This window comes from Dasypus novemcinctus, chromosome 2 (genome assembly GCF_030445035.2).
Source record: "Dasypus novemcinctus isolate mDasNov1 chromosome 2, mDasNov1.1.hap2, whole genome shotgun sequence".
Taxonomy (NCBI): Eukaryota; Metazoa; Chordata; class Mammalia; order Cingulata; family Dasypodidae; genus Dasypus; species Dasypus novemcinctus.
Window position 1 is genome coordinate 143,028,792 of NC_080674.1, and position 15,281 is coordinate 143,044,072.

The 15,281-nt window shown below is 43.1% G+C and overlaps 2 pseudogenes; both read right to left on the reverse strand.

Annotated features, from left to right (window-relative positions):
• Positions 1 to 286: 286 nt before the first annotated feature.
• LOC101440418 (acidic leucine-rich nuclear phosphoprotein 32 family member B pseudogene) lies at positions 287 to 1,547 on the reverse strand (annotated as a pseudogene).
• A 4,139-nt stretch (positions 1,548 to 5,686) lies between these two features.
• Positions 5,687 to 14,867, reverse strand: LOC101416551 (cyclin-dependent kinase 16 pseudogene; annotated as a pseudogene).
• Positions 14,868 to 15,281: the final 414 nt, after the last annotated feature.

A 15,281-nucleotide genomic window follows, 5' to 3' on the forward strand; every position in this document is an offset into this window, starting at 1 on the left:
TAAATTTTAGTAGAGTAGTTCCTCCTACTTTCTTTTTCTTTGTCAAGGTTGTTTTAGCTATATTTGTGCTTGTGTTTTTTCATATAAATTTTAGAATAAGCTTGTCTGTTTTTCTAAAAAACTTTTGCTGGTATTTTGATAAGAATTTCATTATATAATAGATCAATTTGGGAAGAATTGACATTTTTACTATGTTGAGTCTTCCAATTGTTAGGCCCCAAAGCTGCGCCTTTGGAGATAACCAGAGATGTAGAGAGAGAAAAAACAAAACACTTTAACATGAGAGTTAGGCAGAACTTACATTTATTTATTTATTTTTCAAAATGTTAAGATTTTATTTACAAAGCTTCTTTTGTTGTACAGAAAGTAAAAATGCTGTTACAACCTCAGTGCAGCTGGTAGCCATGGGCAGTTAGGAATCACCGTCACAGCTAGCCATGCTACAGCAAGTCTTACGTGAAACTTAACAACACTTACAATTTTGTTGGGGTGCGGTCTCCCAGCTTGGTGGTAGACTTCCCAGAGGGACTAAATGGAGGAAGGCGGAATGTCACAGGAACTATTCTTTGGCTCTTTGGGTGGGTGGCTTTCCTGGGGCTTGTATTACAGCTGATCTTTTTTTTTCTTTTTTTTAAACAGCTACAGAATCCAAAGGAGCAGTCCAGCCAATAGGAACAGTTCTTTTCCTCGGATTATTCGGGTCTTAATCATCTTCTCCTTCATCGTCTGTTTCTCTCTTCCTCTTTTCCCCTTCCCACTTTCTTCCTCGTCTTCATCCTCATCCTCGCCGTCTTGTCTTCAACTTCTCCATCGAGTCCAAGCTCCTCTTCCTCCCCACTGACTTCATCTTCATCTTCCTCCCCTTCCACATCTTCGTCTTCATCTTCATCCTCTTCATCATCAAACTCTTCGTCTTCACCGTCCTCGTCCTCTTCATCTCCTCATCTTCTCCCTCTTCATCCTCCTCCTCCTCGTCCACACCGTCCACCTGGGCATGGGAGTCGGGGGCTTCCCGGCCCCCTCGGTCGAGGCCGTCCAGGCAGGTCAGCTGGGCCGGAGCCTGAAGACGCTCTGGCCGTAGTCGCTGAGGTTGGTACCTCGCAGTTAAACCGATCCAGCTCTTCAGACAATCCAACTTTTTCAAAGGTTCCAAGGTGCTGATAGCTTTCAGTTTATTTCCACTTAAGTTTAAGATGTGTGAGATTTGGAAGTTTTTCTGCTAACATGTCCAGACCTCCAAAGAATCTATTGATACTGAGCTCAAGCTTTTTCAATTCAGGTAGTCTGGGGAGATTTGAAACAGAAATCAAGCCTACATTTATTAAGCTGAGGAACTCTAAGTTCACAAATTCGCCTGTTAAGCCCTCAGTTTTCCCATCATTTGATTTGCAATTGTCCAGGACAAGTTCTCAAACCGCCTCAGGGGTCCGATTCCTCAGCTCCAGGTGGATCCTCCTCTTCCTGTCCATGGCTCGCTCTTTCCGGGTCTTCAAACTTAACTTTCCGCGGCGGGGGAGAGCGGGGAGAGGCGGCGCGGCGGGCGGGGCGGCGGGGGAGAGCGGGGAGAGGCGGCGCGGCGGGCGGGGCGGCGGGCGGCGCGGCGGGCGGCGCGGCGGGCGGGGCGGCGGGGGAGAGCGGGGAGAGGCGGCGCGGCGGGCGGCGCGGCGGGCGGCGCGGCGGGCGGCGCGGCGGGCGGGGCGGCGGGGGAGAGCGCGGAGAGGCGGCCCGGCGGGCGGGCGGCGGGGGAGAGCGCGGAGACGCGGCGCGGGGCTGGCGGCGCTGAGCAGGGAGGGGGGCGAGCGGAGCCCCCGGAGCTAAGGTACCGGCGGGCGCCAAGAGGGACCATGGAGGAAAAAGGGGCTGGAACTCTGCGCGCCTCTCTCTACCGCCTCCCAACTTACATTTATTATGTCTGCAGACAGGAGCTGAGGTGGGTCTAAAGCTACTCAGACCCAACTCCCCATGCTGTGGTTAAATACCTAAGTTACTACTTTAGCATTTACTTTGATTATGCATTAGCTTTTATGCATATGGATGAACATATGTAGCTAGCTATATAATTGTACGATTAGTATGTTCAGGAAATCATACAGACTTTGACACACCGATGTTCATAGCGACATTATTCACAATTGCCAGAAAGTTGGAAACACCCAAGTGTCCTTCAACCAATGAATGGATATGAAAAATGTGGTATATACATACAATGGATTACTATGTTGTAGCAAGAAGAAATGAAATTGGGACACCTATGATAACATGGAGGAATCTTTAAAGATATTATGCTAAATGAGGTAAGCCACAAAAGGACAAATATTGCATGGTCTCATTAATATGAAATAAATACGAAGAATAAATGCATGGAGTTAAAAACTAGAGTATAGATTATTAGGAGATAAGAGGAGAGCTGAGAAGAACTACTGGTGTTTAATGTATGTAGAAGTTTTAATTAATTTTACTGTAAAAGTGTAGAAATGTAAAGAGTTGATGGTAACACATTATAGTGAGTAGTAGCTAGTTTATAAATGGTAATGTGGCTGGAAAGGGTAGGCTAGGGGTGTACATGTCAATTGGAAGAAAGCTAGAGTAACACAGTGAACCCAGAGGTGGATGAGAATGGTGGTTGTTGGTAGAGATGCAAAAGTGTCCTTCTGTGAACTAGAGCAGGTGTACATCACTCTTGTAGGATGGTGGGAATGTGGAGAAGAATGGGAAAAATACAATTGGTGTGACCTATGGACTATGGTTAATAGCAATATTGTAATATTCTTGCATCGTTGCCAAAGATGTACTGTGTTAATAAGGGGTGGGATATGGAAAAAGTATGCCAAATGTACCTGATGGACCATGGTTGGTGGCAATAGTCTGATGATATTACCTCATAATCTGTAACAGAGTGTGGTGTAGTATGGTGGTGAAGGGGAATTGTATTGGAATTCTACGCATGGGCATATAGTGTGGTGTGTTGGTGGTGGGTTGATGTATGGGACCCCTGTATGATGTTATGCATGTTTGTTTTGTAAGTTCACAACTTTAACTATACACTTATTGTGTTTTTTAAAAAGATTTTATTTATTTATTTATTTATTTCTCTCCCCTCCCCTCCCCACCCCACCCCACCCCACCTGGGTTGTCTGTTCTCTGTGTCTATTTGCTTTGTCTTCTGTGTCTGCTTCGGTTGTTGTCAGTGGCACGGGAATCTGTGTTTCTTTTTGTTGCATCATCTTGTTGTGTCAGCTCTCCGTATGTGTGGCACCATTCCTGGGCAGGCTGCACTTTTCTTTCGCGCTGGGTGGCTCTCCTTATGGGGCGCACTCCTTGTGCGTGGGGCTCCCCTACGCAGGGGACACCCCTGCGTGGCACTGCACTCTTTGCACACATCAGCACTGAGCATGGGCCAGCTCCACACAGGCCAAGGAGGCCCGGGGTTTGAACCACGGCCCTCCCGTGTGGTAGACGGACGCCCTAACCACTGGGCCAAGTCCGCCACCTACACTTATTGTTTATGTATGTTCACGTATGAATGTTATACTTCAATAAAATTGTAAAAAACAAAAAATTCATTTTCTAATTAATTACTGCTTTTCTCTTTCCTTCCTTCCCTTCTTGTTTGGTTTAACATACTGTTCTGGGAAGTGGATTTGGCTCAACGGATAGACCATCTGTCTACCATATGGGAGGGCCAGGGTTCAAACGCAGGGCCTCCTGACCTGTGTGGTGAACTGGTCCACACACAGTGCTGATGTGTGCGCCATGCAGGGATGTCCCCCACATAGGGGGGCCCTATGCACAAGGACTGCACCCCGTAAGGAGAGCCGCCCTGAACAACAAAAGTGCAGCCTGCCCAGGAGTGGTGCTGCACACATGGAGAGCTGAAGCAGCAAGATGATGCAACAAAAAGAGATACAGATTCCCAGTGCTGCTGACAAGAATACAAGTGGACACAAAAGAACACACAGCAAATGGACACAGAGAGCAGACAATTGGGGGGGGGGGGAGGGGAGAGAAATAAATAAATAATCTTAAAAAAAAAAAGAATGGAGCTCATTTTTAAAGAGAAATACACTCTTTTTAAAGCTTACTGAGATGAAAACTATATCATTGATTTTAAGCCTTTCATCTTTTCTAATATATGCCTTCAGAGCTATAGATTTTCCTGTGATTATAAGTTTTGTTGCATTCCACAATTTTATGTGGCAACTGCATTATCATTCAGTTTATAACATTTTCTCATTTAAGCCGTAGTTTTTTCTTTAACCTGTCAATTACATGTTTAATTTTTTGGCCATTGGAGATGTTCTAGTTATTATTTTGTTGTTGTTATTTATTTCTAGCTTAACTCCACTGTACTCAGAGCATATAATATGAATGATTATAAACATTTGAAATTTGTTGGGGACTTTCTTTTTTGGTTCAGCATATGGGTCTTTTTATTTAATATTTCATTTGCATTTGAAAAGAATATGAATTCTATTGTTGGGTGCAGTGTTTAAATATATCATTTAAAGTTTATTAATTATAGTTTTCATATTTTCAATATCCTTACTGATTTTTTGCCTATTGATTCTATCAGCTATTGAGAGTAGTATTTAAGTCTCCCATTATGATTGTGGGCTTGTCTATTTTTCCTTAAGATTAACACAAAAATGTATTATTCCATTCTTCTTTCAATCAACTAGTGTTATATAATCTGTTACTATTCTTTTTGTGGTTACCTTCTATATTATAAGATGCATCCTTAACTTTTTATCAAAAAATATTTTTATCAGCTTCCCAATAATGTGAAGACTTTGGAATATTTTAATTTCATTTATTACTCTCCCAACTTGTATGCTATTGTTTCCATGAATCTTAATTCTACATGTATTTTCAACTCCGAAAGACATGACTAGGATTACTTAATAGCATTATATTCATTTATATTTACCCACATGTTTACCCTTTTTGGAGCTCTTTATTCTTCTTATTGATGTATGTTTCATATGGATTATTTTTCTTTTTTCCTGAAAAAAAAATACCATTAATATTTCTTTAAATACAAGTTTGCTGACAATGAATTCTCTCAGATTTTTTGTCTTCAAACTTCATTTCACCTTCATTAAAACTACATTTTATTTTGGAATCTTTCAATTATTTACTAAGTAAACAGGAGAGTATGATTAACTTCCATGTATTCATCACCTAGTTATGACAACTATTAAATTCTACTGTTCTTGTATCTACTATACTGCCAACCACTCCCTACCTCCCTGATTTGATGACAATAGTTATTATTGACAGTTCCTTTATTTTAAGGTAAAAATGTACCTACATCAAAGTGTACACATTTTGGCAAATGAATATACTGGGTAATTGCCATCTCTATCAGGATACAGAACATTTTCATCGCCTTAGAAATTTCCCTCATGTCCCTTCTTATGTAATCCCACCCCCGTGGCAACTATTTTTCTCATGTTTTTCACTTTAGATTGGTGGGATGTTTTTTTTTTTTTTCTTTTAGGTAACGCAAAGGAGTGATGAGAGCTTTGTTAGCACCCAGCTGACCGGCCAGTGCTCGGGTGTTCAGGTGGGTGGCAGGGGACTTGTGGGACAGAGAGCATAGGTCAAGCTGGTAGGCAGGCAGCAGCAGGGAACGTTGTCAAGGGCTGTCTTCCCACTGCTGCCTGCTGGGACCTGAGTTTGTGACTTAGAACTTGGTGGCCACCACACAGAAAGCTGGCCTGCATGAGTCAGGCATCAGTGAAGACCTAAAGCTGGGCTCTTTATGTAGCTGTAACTCCTTTCATGCAGATATGAAAGTAGTGTCAGAAAGTTTACGGATCAGCTTCCCCAGACTAAGAAAGAATGGATGTTTCATGGTGTCCTCTATACAGATCCAATTGTGACCCTCAAACTGCAGCAGCTTGGTGTGGAGGCTGGCTCAGTCACTAGCCAAGTCAGGGTGCATTGCTCAAAAGGGCCTCAGCTCAGTACTTGGGGTAGTCGTGTATATGTCTTTAACTCCTCATTGGACAGGATGCCTGGCTATATCCGTAGTTGAGGTTCCCAAGAGATGGACGATGAAGTGCAGCTGTTCCTCCACTGTGGAGTTGGGCAGAGGCACTGGCCCATGGCCATCTAATGGAAGATGCAGGCCATACTCTACATGGCAATCTGTATGGATCTGAGCAGAATGTTGGGAGGCCAGTACCACAGTGTCACCACCTAATTGGAGAATGTCTTTTTTGGCAATGACTAGGCCCCGGCAAGGCCAAACTCAGCCAGCTTGAGTTCTCCCCTCATTGGTGACCAAGTTCTAGGACTTGAGGTCTTGGCGTAGGCCCTGGAGCAGGAACAGGTTCACATTGTGCATGTTGGTGATGTTTCCATATCATCTAGGTTCAGGTCCTTGTCCAGGTACTTAAAGAAAGGGCAAGGGACTTCTCAGTATGGATTAGGTATAGTGTGACAATGTTGGCATGTTTGAGGTCTTGAGCAGGGGCACTTCCCAGATGGCGGAGCAGGGTGTCCCCGCTTTGTGCTACAGTCTGGTCTTCTTTTTTGCCACAAGGTTGTCTGTTAGCTTGCTTTTACCTTTGTAGATTGTAGTGTAGGTTGGTTTTGCCTATTTTAGAACTTCATAAAGATGGAATTATACAGCATGATTCCTTTGTGTTCAGTTATTTTAGCTAAGCCTAATTTCTGGGAGGTCAATCTATTTTGCTGCATGTATAAATAATAGTACATTTCTTTGTATTGTTGCATAGTATTGCATTGTGTAAATGCACCACAATTTGTTTATTCATTCTTTTGATGGACATTTGTGTTTTTCCAAATTTTTTGGTTATTGTGAATATAGCTGTGGTGAGCATTCTTGTACATTTATTGTGAATAAATGTTTTTATATCTCTTGGGTAAATACTTAGGATTAGAATTGCTGGATCAAAGTGTAAGTGTATTTTCAACTTGCCAAAGAGTTTTTCCAAAGTAGTTGTACCCTTCAATGCTCCTACCAGCAGGATGAGAGTTTTGGTTGCTTCACATCCTTGCCATTTCCTTGATGACTAATAATATTGAGTGCTTTTTCATGAACTTATTAACCATTCATATATCTTCCTTTGTGAAGTGTCTGTCATATCTTTTGAGCATTTTTATGAGAATGTGTGTCCTTTTCATTATTGAGTTGTATGAACTTTATATATTCTGGCTACAAATTCTTTCTTAGATATGTTTTGCAAAAAGATTTTCTTCAATCTATGGTTTACCTATTTATTTTATTAATGGTGTTTTTTTGATGAGCAGAAGTTTTTAATTTTTATGAGTTATTTTTAAAAATTATTAATGATCTATTTTATGGCTATATTTTTTTAATCTAAGAAATCTTTGCCTATCCCCAAGTCATGAAGATATTTTCCTGTGTTTTCCTTAATATCTTTATATTTTCAGTTTTTACATACAGGTCTATGATCCACCTCAAATAATATATGTGTATAGTGTGAGGTAGGGAGGTCATGCTTTATTCCATGTGGATTGCCAGTTATTCTAGAACCATTTAATAGAAAAACTTCTGGAAGCAGATTTGGCCGAACGGATAGGGCATCCTCCTATCACATGAAAGGTCCAAGGTTCAAACCCAGGGCCTCCTGACCCATGTGATGAGCTGGCCCACACAGTGCTGATGCGCGCAAGGAGTGCCCTGCCACATAGGGGTATCCCCTGCATAGGGCAACCCCATGCACAAGGAGTGTGCCCCTTAAGGAGAGCCACCCTGCATGAAAAAAGTGCAGTCTGCCCAGGAATGGCGCCACACACAGGGAGAGCTGACGCAGCAAGATGACGCAACAAAAAGAGACACAAGGTTCTGGGTACTGCTGACAAGAATACAAGCAGACACAGAAAAACACCAGCGAATGGACACAGAGAGCAGACACCTGGGGGGGCATACGGGGCAGGGGAGAAAAATAAAAAATAAATAAATCTTTAAAAAAAAAAGGAAAAACTCTTTCCCCATTGGTTTGCTTTGATGTCTTTTGTGAAAATCAACTGACGATAAAAACGTGCATTTATTTTTGGACTCTCAATTCGGTTCTATTAATTTACTTATCTATCATCACGTCATCCCTAGACTGTATTGATTGCTATAACTTTATAATGTCTTGAAGTCAGTTAGTGCAAATCCTTCAGCTTTGTTCATTTTTTCAAGACTGTTTTGGTTATTCTAGGTCCTTTTGCATTTCATTTACTTTTAGAATCAGCTGTTGATTTCTATTTTTACAAAAGCCTGGTATTACGTGATGAATCTATAGATCAATTTAGGGAGATTCAATAGCCTAACAAAACTGAATCAACAAGTCCATTAAAAACCACTTATTTAGATGTTTTTTAATTTCTCACAGCAGTGATCTGTAGTTTTCAGAGTAAAGATTTTGCATGTCTTTTGTTACGTGTATTTTCTAAGTATTTTAAGGTTTTTGATACTTAAATTTTCATTTTGCATTTTATTAGCAAAATTTTCATTTTGTTAATAAATAGAAATAAAATTGATTTTTGCCTACTGACCTTTTATTTTAAGACCTTGCAAAACTTAATTATGCCTAACAGGTTTTTTGGTTTGTTTGTTTGTTTAAGATTTATTTTTATTTATTCCCCCTCTCCTGTCCCAGCTGTCTGTACTGTGTCCATCCGCTGTGTGCTCTTCTGTGTCCGCTTCTATTCTTGTCAGCAGCACCAGGAATCTGCGTCTCCTTTTCTGTTGCGTCATCTTTCTGCATCAGCTCTCCGTATGTGCGGCTGCCACTCCTGGGCAGGTTGAACTTTCTTTCGTGCTGGGCGGCTCTCCTTACAGGGCACACTCATTGCGCGTGGGGCTCCCCTACGTGAGCGACACCCCTGAGTGGCAGGGCACTCCTTGCGCACATCAGCAAGGGGTTTGAACCGCGAACCTCCCATGTGGTAGGCGGACGCTCCATCCGCTAAGCCTAATCCGCTTCCCCAAAAGCATTTTTTACTTGTTAATTTCTTAGGTTTTATTTGTTTAAAAAATCATATCATCAGTGAAGAGAGGAAATATTACTTCTTTCTTTTTAGTGTGTGTAGCAGTTTGATATTGATGAATTCCAAAAAGAAATATTGTATTATGTTTGTAATCTGATCTGTACCTGGTCATGATTGAGTTATGATTAGAGTGTTGGTGGGTGGGGACTCACAGATAAAAGGCATGGCAAAGAACAGAGTTGAGGGTTTCTCATGTTGGAGTTATGATGTTAGAGTTTGATGCTGAAGACTTAAGATGGAGCACTGGGAAGTAAGCTCACAGAGGAAAGAGAAGCCAGTCCCAGGAAGAAAGGAACCTTGAACCCAGAGAAAAGCAAGCCCCAGGAACGTAGGAACCCAGGAAGCCTGAACCCTTGCAGACCCTTGCAGACATTGGCAGCCATCTTGCTCCAAATAGACTTTGGTGAGGGAAGTAACTTATGCTTCATGGCCTGGTATCTGTAAGCTCCTACCCCAAATAAATACCCTTTATAAAAACAAACCAGTTTCTGGTATTTTGCATCAGCACCCCTTTGGTTGACTAATACGTTGTGAATGCCATTTATTTCTTTTGCTTGCCTTATTATGCTGGCTATGACCTCCAGTGTAATGTTGAATAAAATTGGTGAGAAGAGATATCTTTACCTTTTCCTGATTATAGAGGGTAATATTTAGTATGATGTTAGCTGTAATTTTTTTGCAGTTGTTCTTTATCAAGTGAAGGAAATACCCTTTTATTAAAATTTTTTCTGAGAATTTTTATCATGAGAGGGTATTAAAATTAATCAAATGATTTTTCTGTATCTATTGATACATCATATCTTTTTACTCCTTTATTCTGTTAATATGGTGGGCTATATTGGCTGGCTGTTGAATGTGAAATCCACCTTGTATTCCTGGAAGTAAACTTACTTTGTCATGATACATTATCCTTTTTATGTTTTGTTGGATTTGATTTGCTAATATTATATTAAGCACTTTTGTAGACATTGTTATGAATGAGATTTATAATTTTCTTTTTTAATGTTTTCATTTGATATTTCTTTATCTATATTATGCTGGCCTCATAAAATATTTTTTATCTTCTATTGTTTTTGAGTTTGTGTAGGATTCATACTTTATCTTCTTAAATGTTTGATGGAATTTACCAATGAAATCATCTTTATCTGGAGAAACTTTTTGTTTGTTTATTTTTTGCTGAAAAGAGCTTTGATAAATCTCTTTGGTGAATATAGAGCTATTGAGATTTCAATTTGATCTTCTGTCAGTTTTTGTACAAGGCTCCTTTTTAAAGTAATTGTTTCATCAGTTACTGAAAGGGGGTTATTGAAATCTTTAATGATTGGGGATTTATCTATTTGTCCTTTTAATTTTGTCAGTATTTGCTTCATGTAAAACTAATTCTGGTTTTAGATGCATAAGCATTTATAATCGTTGTATCATCCTGATATATTGATCCTTTTAGTGTATGAAATGTCCCTATTTATCTTTGGCAATACTCTTTGTCTTGAAGTGTATTTTATCTGATATTAATATAAGCACTCTCTTATGATTAGTGCTTGCATGGTATATCTTTTGACATATACTTTTACTTCCAATCAATGATCTGTTTTCTGTACCATGGCTTTTCCAGAATATCATATAACTTAAGGGTTCTAAACAAGGGGTCGATGAACTTGAATTCAAATTTAAAAAGCATTATTCTTGTGGGACATGCTGATGCGAGCGCTATATATTCATTAAATAATACACAGTATGGTGTGGACTTGTAAGGGTTCCATGGTTTTCACCTGACTGGTAAAAGGGTCTGTGGAACAAAAAAGGTTAAGAACCCCTGCTATAAATGGAATTATACAGTTTGTAACCTTTTGAATCTGGCTTCTTTCATTTAGCATAATTCATTTGGGACTCATCCATGTCAAGTGTATCAGTTTGTTTCCACTTAACTGTTGAGTAATAGTTCATTTTATGGATGTACCACTATTTGTAAGTTTTCAAAGTTTTCCATTTTTAATTCAAATGTTTTTGCCCCATTTTCTTTATTCCTTTCTTCTGAGACTCCAATTACATGTTGCATATATGTTAAACAAATTGATGTTGTGCTCAATGTCTCCAAAGTTCTGTTCATTTTTCTTCATTCTTTTCTCTCTGTTCTTCGGATTGGATGAATTCTATTCCTCTATCTTGAAGTTCACTAGCACTTTCTTCCGCCATCTCCACAGCAGTGTAGTACTGGCAAACAGATAGACAAATACATCAATAGAATAAAATTGAATGCCCAGAAATAAACCCACATATCTGTGGCCAATTGATTTTTGACAAGGTACTAAGTATATGCAGTGGGGGAAGTAATACTCTTCAACAAATGGGTGTTGGGAGAACTAGATATATACATGTAAAAAAATGAAGTTAGAGGGGAGCAGATGTGGCTCTGGTGGTTGAGTGCCTGCTTCCTGCATGGGAGGTCCTGGGTTTGGTTCCCTATGCCTCCTAAAATAAAAATAAACAACAAACAAACAAGTAAACCAACTCAGGGGAGTCGATGTGGCTCAGTGGTTGAGTGCTGGCTTCCCACATATGAGGTCCTAGTACCTCAAAAAAAAAAAAAGTTAGAGTCCTACCTCAAACCATGTACCAAAAAAAAAAAAAAAAAAAAATCAACTTATATTTAGGAGCAAGGTCCTAAATATAAGAGCTAAAACTATGAAACTCTTAGAAGATAACATAATGGTTGTAACAGTATGACATAGTTATGAATTCCAAAAATAGATACTGGATTATGTTTGTAAACTGGTCTGAACCTGGGCATGATTAAGTTATGATTAGGGCTTTGATTGGGCCACATCATTAGGGTGTTGAGTCACCACTCACCAAGGGGTGGGGACTCACAGATAAAAGGCATGGCAAAGGACAGAGTTGAGGGTTTTTGATGTTGGAGTTTGATGCTGAAGCCTTAAGCTGGAGCCCCAGGAAGTAAGCACACAGAAGAAAGAAGCAAGCCTTGGGAAGAGAGGAACGCTGAACCCAGAGAGAAGCAAGACCATGGAAGGGAGGAACCCAGGAAGCCTGAACCCTTGTAGACGTTGGCAGTCATCTTGCTCCAACATGTAAAAATAGACTTTGGTGAGGGAAGTAAATTATGCTGGTATCTGTAAGCTCCTACCCCAAATACATACAATTTATTAAAAAAAAACAACTAATTTCTGGTATTTTGCATCAGCACCCCTTTGGCTGACTAATACAAGGGTAATGTTCAGAACCTGGACTTAGCAATGAATACTTAGATATGAAACCAAAAGCATGAGCAATGAAAGAAACAATAGATAAATTTGATTAATTAAAAAACTTTTGTGCAACAAAGGAAATTATCAAGAAAGTGAAGACAATCTATAGAATGTGATAAAATAGTTGCAAACAATAAATTAGATCGGGCTCAATATCAGGAATAAATAAAGGACTTTTACAACACAACAACCAAAAGACAACTCAATTTAAAAATGGGCAAAGGATTTGAATAGACATTTCTCCCAAGAAGATATACAGACAAGCACCTGAAAGGATGCTCAACATCATTAGCCATTAGGGAAATGCAAATCAAAACTACAATGAACTATCACTTCACACCTCCAAGGATAGCTATTATTTAAAACGAACAGGAAATAACAAGTGTTGGAGAGGATACAAAGAAATTGGAAATCTTGTGCATTGTTGGTGGGAATATAAAGTAGTGCAGCCACTGTGGAAAGCAATATGGCTCCTCAAAGAGATAAATATAGAATTACTATATGACCCTGTTGCCGCCTTTCTCCGCCCCTCCTCCCCTTTCAGCCCCCGCCGCCCTTCCCGCCAGTCCCGCCCATATTGCCAACCTACAATCTGCCCTCTTCCCCAGTAACTGCTTACCTCAGGTCTATCCATCAGCTTCAGCCTGTCCACAGCTGCCCCTTAGCCAACCCTCCCTTCATCACGCCCCTCCCTCTACCCAACCCTATATAGCTAAGTGTACTTCCGTAATAAAGCAGACCTGTTCCTGCGCTCAGGCGGTCTCCGTGGTTCTTTCCTAACCGCGCGTCCCCCACGCCTGGAGAACCGGTGCTCCCTCTTGGGGCACCCCCCGCCGGCTGATCGGTAGGAGCAAGCCCCCCCGACTCTTGGGCCTGAGTGAGGACGAAACCCCCATGCTCAGCTACAACTGGCGCCCAACGTGGCGGCTCCTCCCCCGGCCCCTCTCTGCTGCTGCTGCTGCTGTGATCGTCCTCCTCTCCAGGTAGGGACCCCTTGCCCGGACAAGCCCCAAGGGACCCCTCGCCGTCGTCCCGTCCCTATCCCGTCATGGGCGCCTCTTTGTCATTGCGTCAGGTGCCGCAAGTCAGAGCCCTTGCTGCCCTGCTTGATGCCAATGGAGTCCGCGTCTCCTTGCGGCAGCTCCAAAAGTACTGGGATCTCTTGCTCCCTTTTAATCCGTGGCTCGCCACCTGCCAACTCTGGAGCCCGGACACATACTCGCAACTCATAGATCGAGTCACCTCCGCCATGGAGCACGAGAAACGCACCTTCCCAGCAGGCCTCTTACCCGTTCTCGTTGCCATTTGCGCCTGTCTCCTTGGCACTCCGACCGAGGCCGTTTATGAAGCTTCTCCTAAACGGCCTCTAGACTGTGATCCCGACGAGTCCGCCGACACTGACTCTCTGTCTAACCAACTTGCTGCTGCTCTCGAGCGCGAACCTCCCCGCCCGAGCTCCCCGCAGCAGACAGAAACCACTCCTGCCACTCCCCAAGATGGCGGACTTCCGCCTTCTTCCCCCACTTCTGCCCAAGATGGCGTGCATCCGGCTTCTTCTCCGCCAGTATCCTCCTCCTCCCGCCTCTACCCGCCTCTTCCTGCCCAGTCAGCATCCGGTTCGGGCCCGGAAACTGCAGGGTCGCCATCTTCCGCTAAACCGGAAGCGCCTCCCGCGCCATTTTGTCCGCCGCCGGATGTAGCTGCTCCGCCATCTTGGCCGGCGCCCAGAAGGGTCCTGCCGCCATTTTGTTGTCGCCCGGAAGCTGCTAAGCCGCCATTTTCTCACCCGTGTTCCGCTTATCCCTTGCCGCCGCCGTACGGCAATAGCCCTTCACCTGCCTTGGCTGCTCCATCGGTCCCCGGTGCCATGCCTCCTCAAACCCCTCAGCTGTATCCGCTGAATCCGCAGCCCACGCCACAGCTACCCCAAACTTGGCTACCCTTTACAGCGGAAGAGGTCAGGACCCTCCGCAAAGCTGTAAAGGAAGACGGAATTGGCAGCCCTTATGCGCAGCAACTACTTGAGGAGTTGGGGACCCAACTCGTTCTCCCATATGACTGGATTGCATTAGCCCATGCCATCCTGACGCCCGGTCAATTTATCGAATGGCGTGCCCATTACCAAGCAGCTGTTGACCGGAAAATCGTGGAGAATGCCCAGGCTGGCGTCCTCGATCCCTCCGATGCATACACGGGCACCAACAATTATGCAAACCCTCGTTCTTATCTCGAAATTGACCCAGGGTTTTGGCACCAGGTAAAGGTCCTCGTCCAGCGGTCATTCTCTCTAGTTTCCACCAAGCAGCCCACCAAGCTCGCGCAGCTGCTTCAGGACTCCAATGAGACCTTCCCAGCATTTGTCGCCCGCGTCCTGGAAGCTTGTCAGCGGAAAATTTCCAGCGAGGATGCCCAATTTGCGTTAGCCAAAGAGTTAGTCATTGACGGGTGCCTTGCGCCGTTCCGGGCCGTAATCCTTCCCATACATGACAAAGCTCTGCACGAATGGGTCCTTGCTTGCCGTGACATCGACCCACAAGTCAAAACACTCACCGCTGCCTTTGCCTCTGCCATGGCTGTTTCATCCAGCCCCACTTCCATCTGCTTTTGGTGCGGCCAGCCCGGCCACTTCGTCCGCGAGTGCTCCCAGCCAGGCCCAGTGCCTCGCTCAGACCCGCCGATGCGACGGCCAAGGGGCCCTTCTACGCCGTGTCCGTGTTGTGGGAAAGGATATCACTGGGCCCGCGACTGCCGTGCCGCCCAAGGTTCCCAGCAGCCTTTAAACTCCCAGCGGGGCAGGCCTCAGCCCCACCCCCAAGAGGCCCCCAGAAAAATTCCCAAGCCATAATGTGGACAATGCCCATCACACGCCGCCAGAAACCCTCATTAGAGCTTAAGATTAATGGGCAATGACTTGATGGGCTTCTGGATTCTGGTGCTGAAGTCTCCTGTGTTCCCTTCGAAATCGCCGCATTCAATCACTGGCCC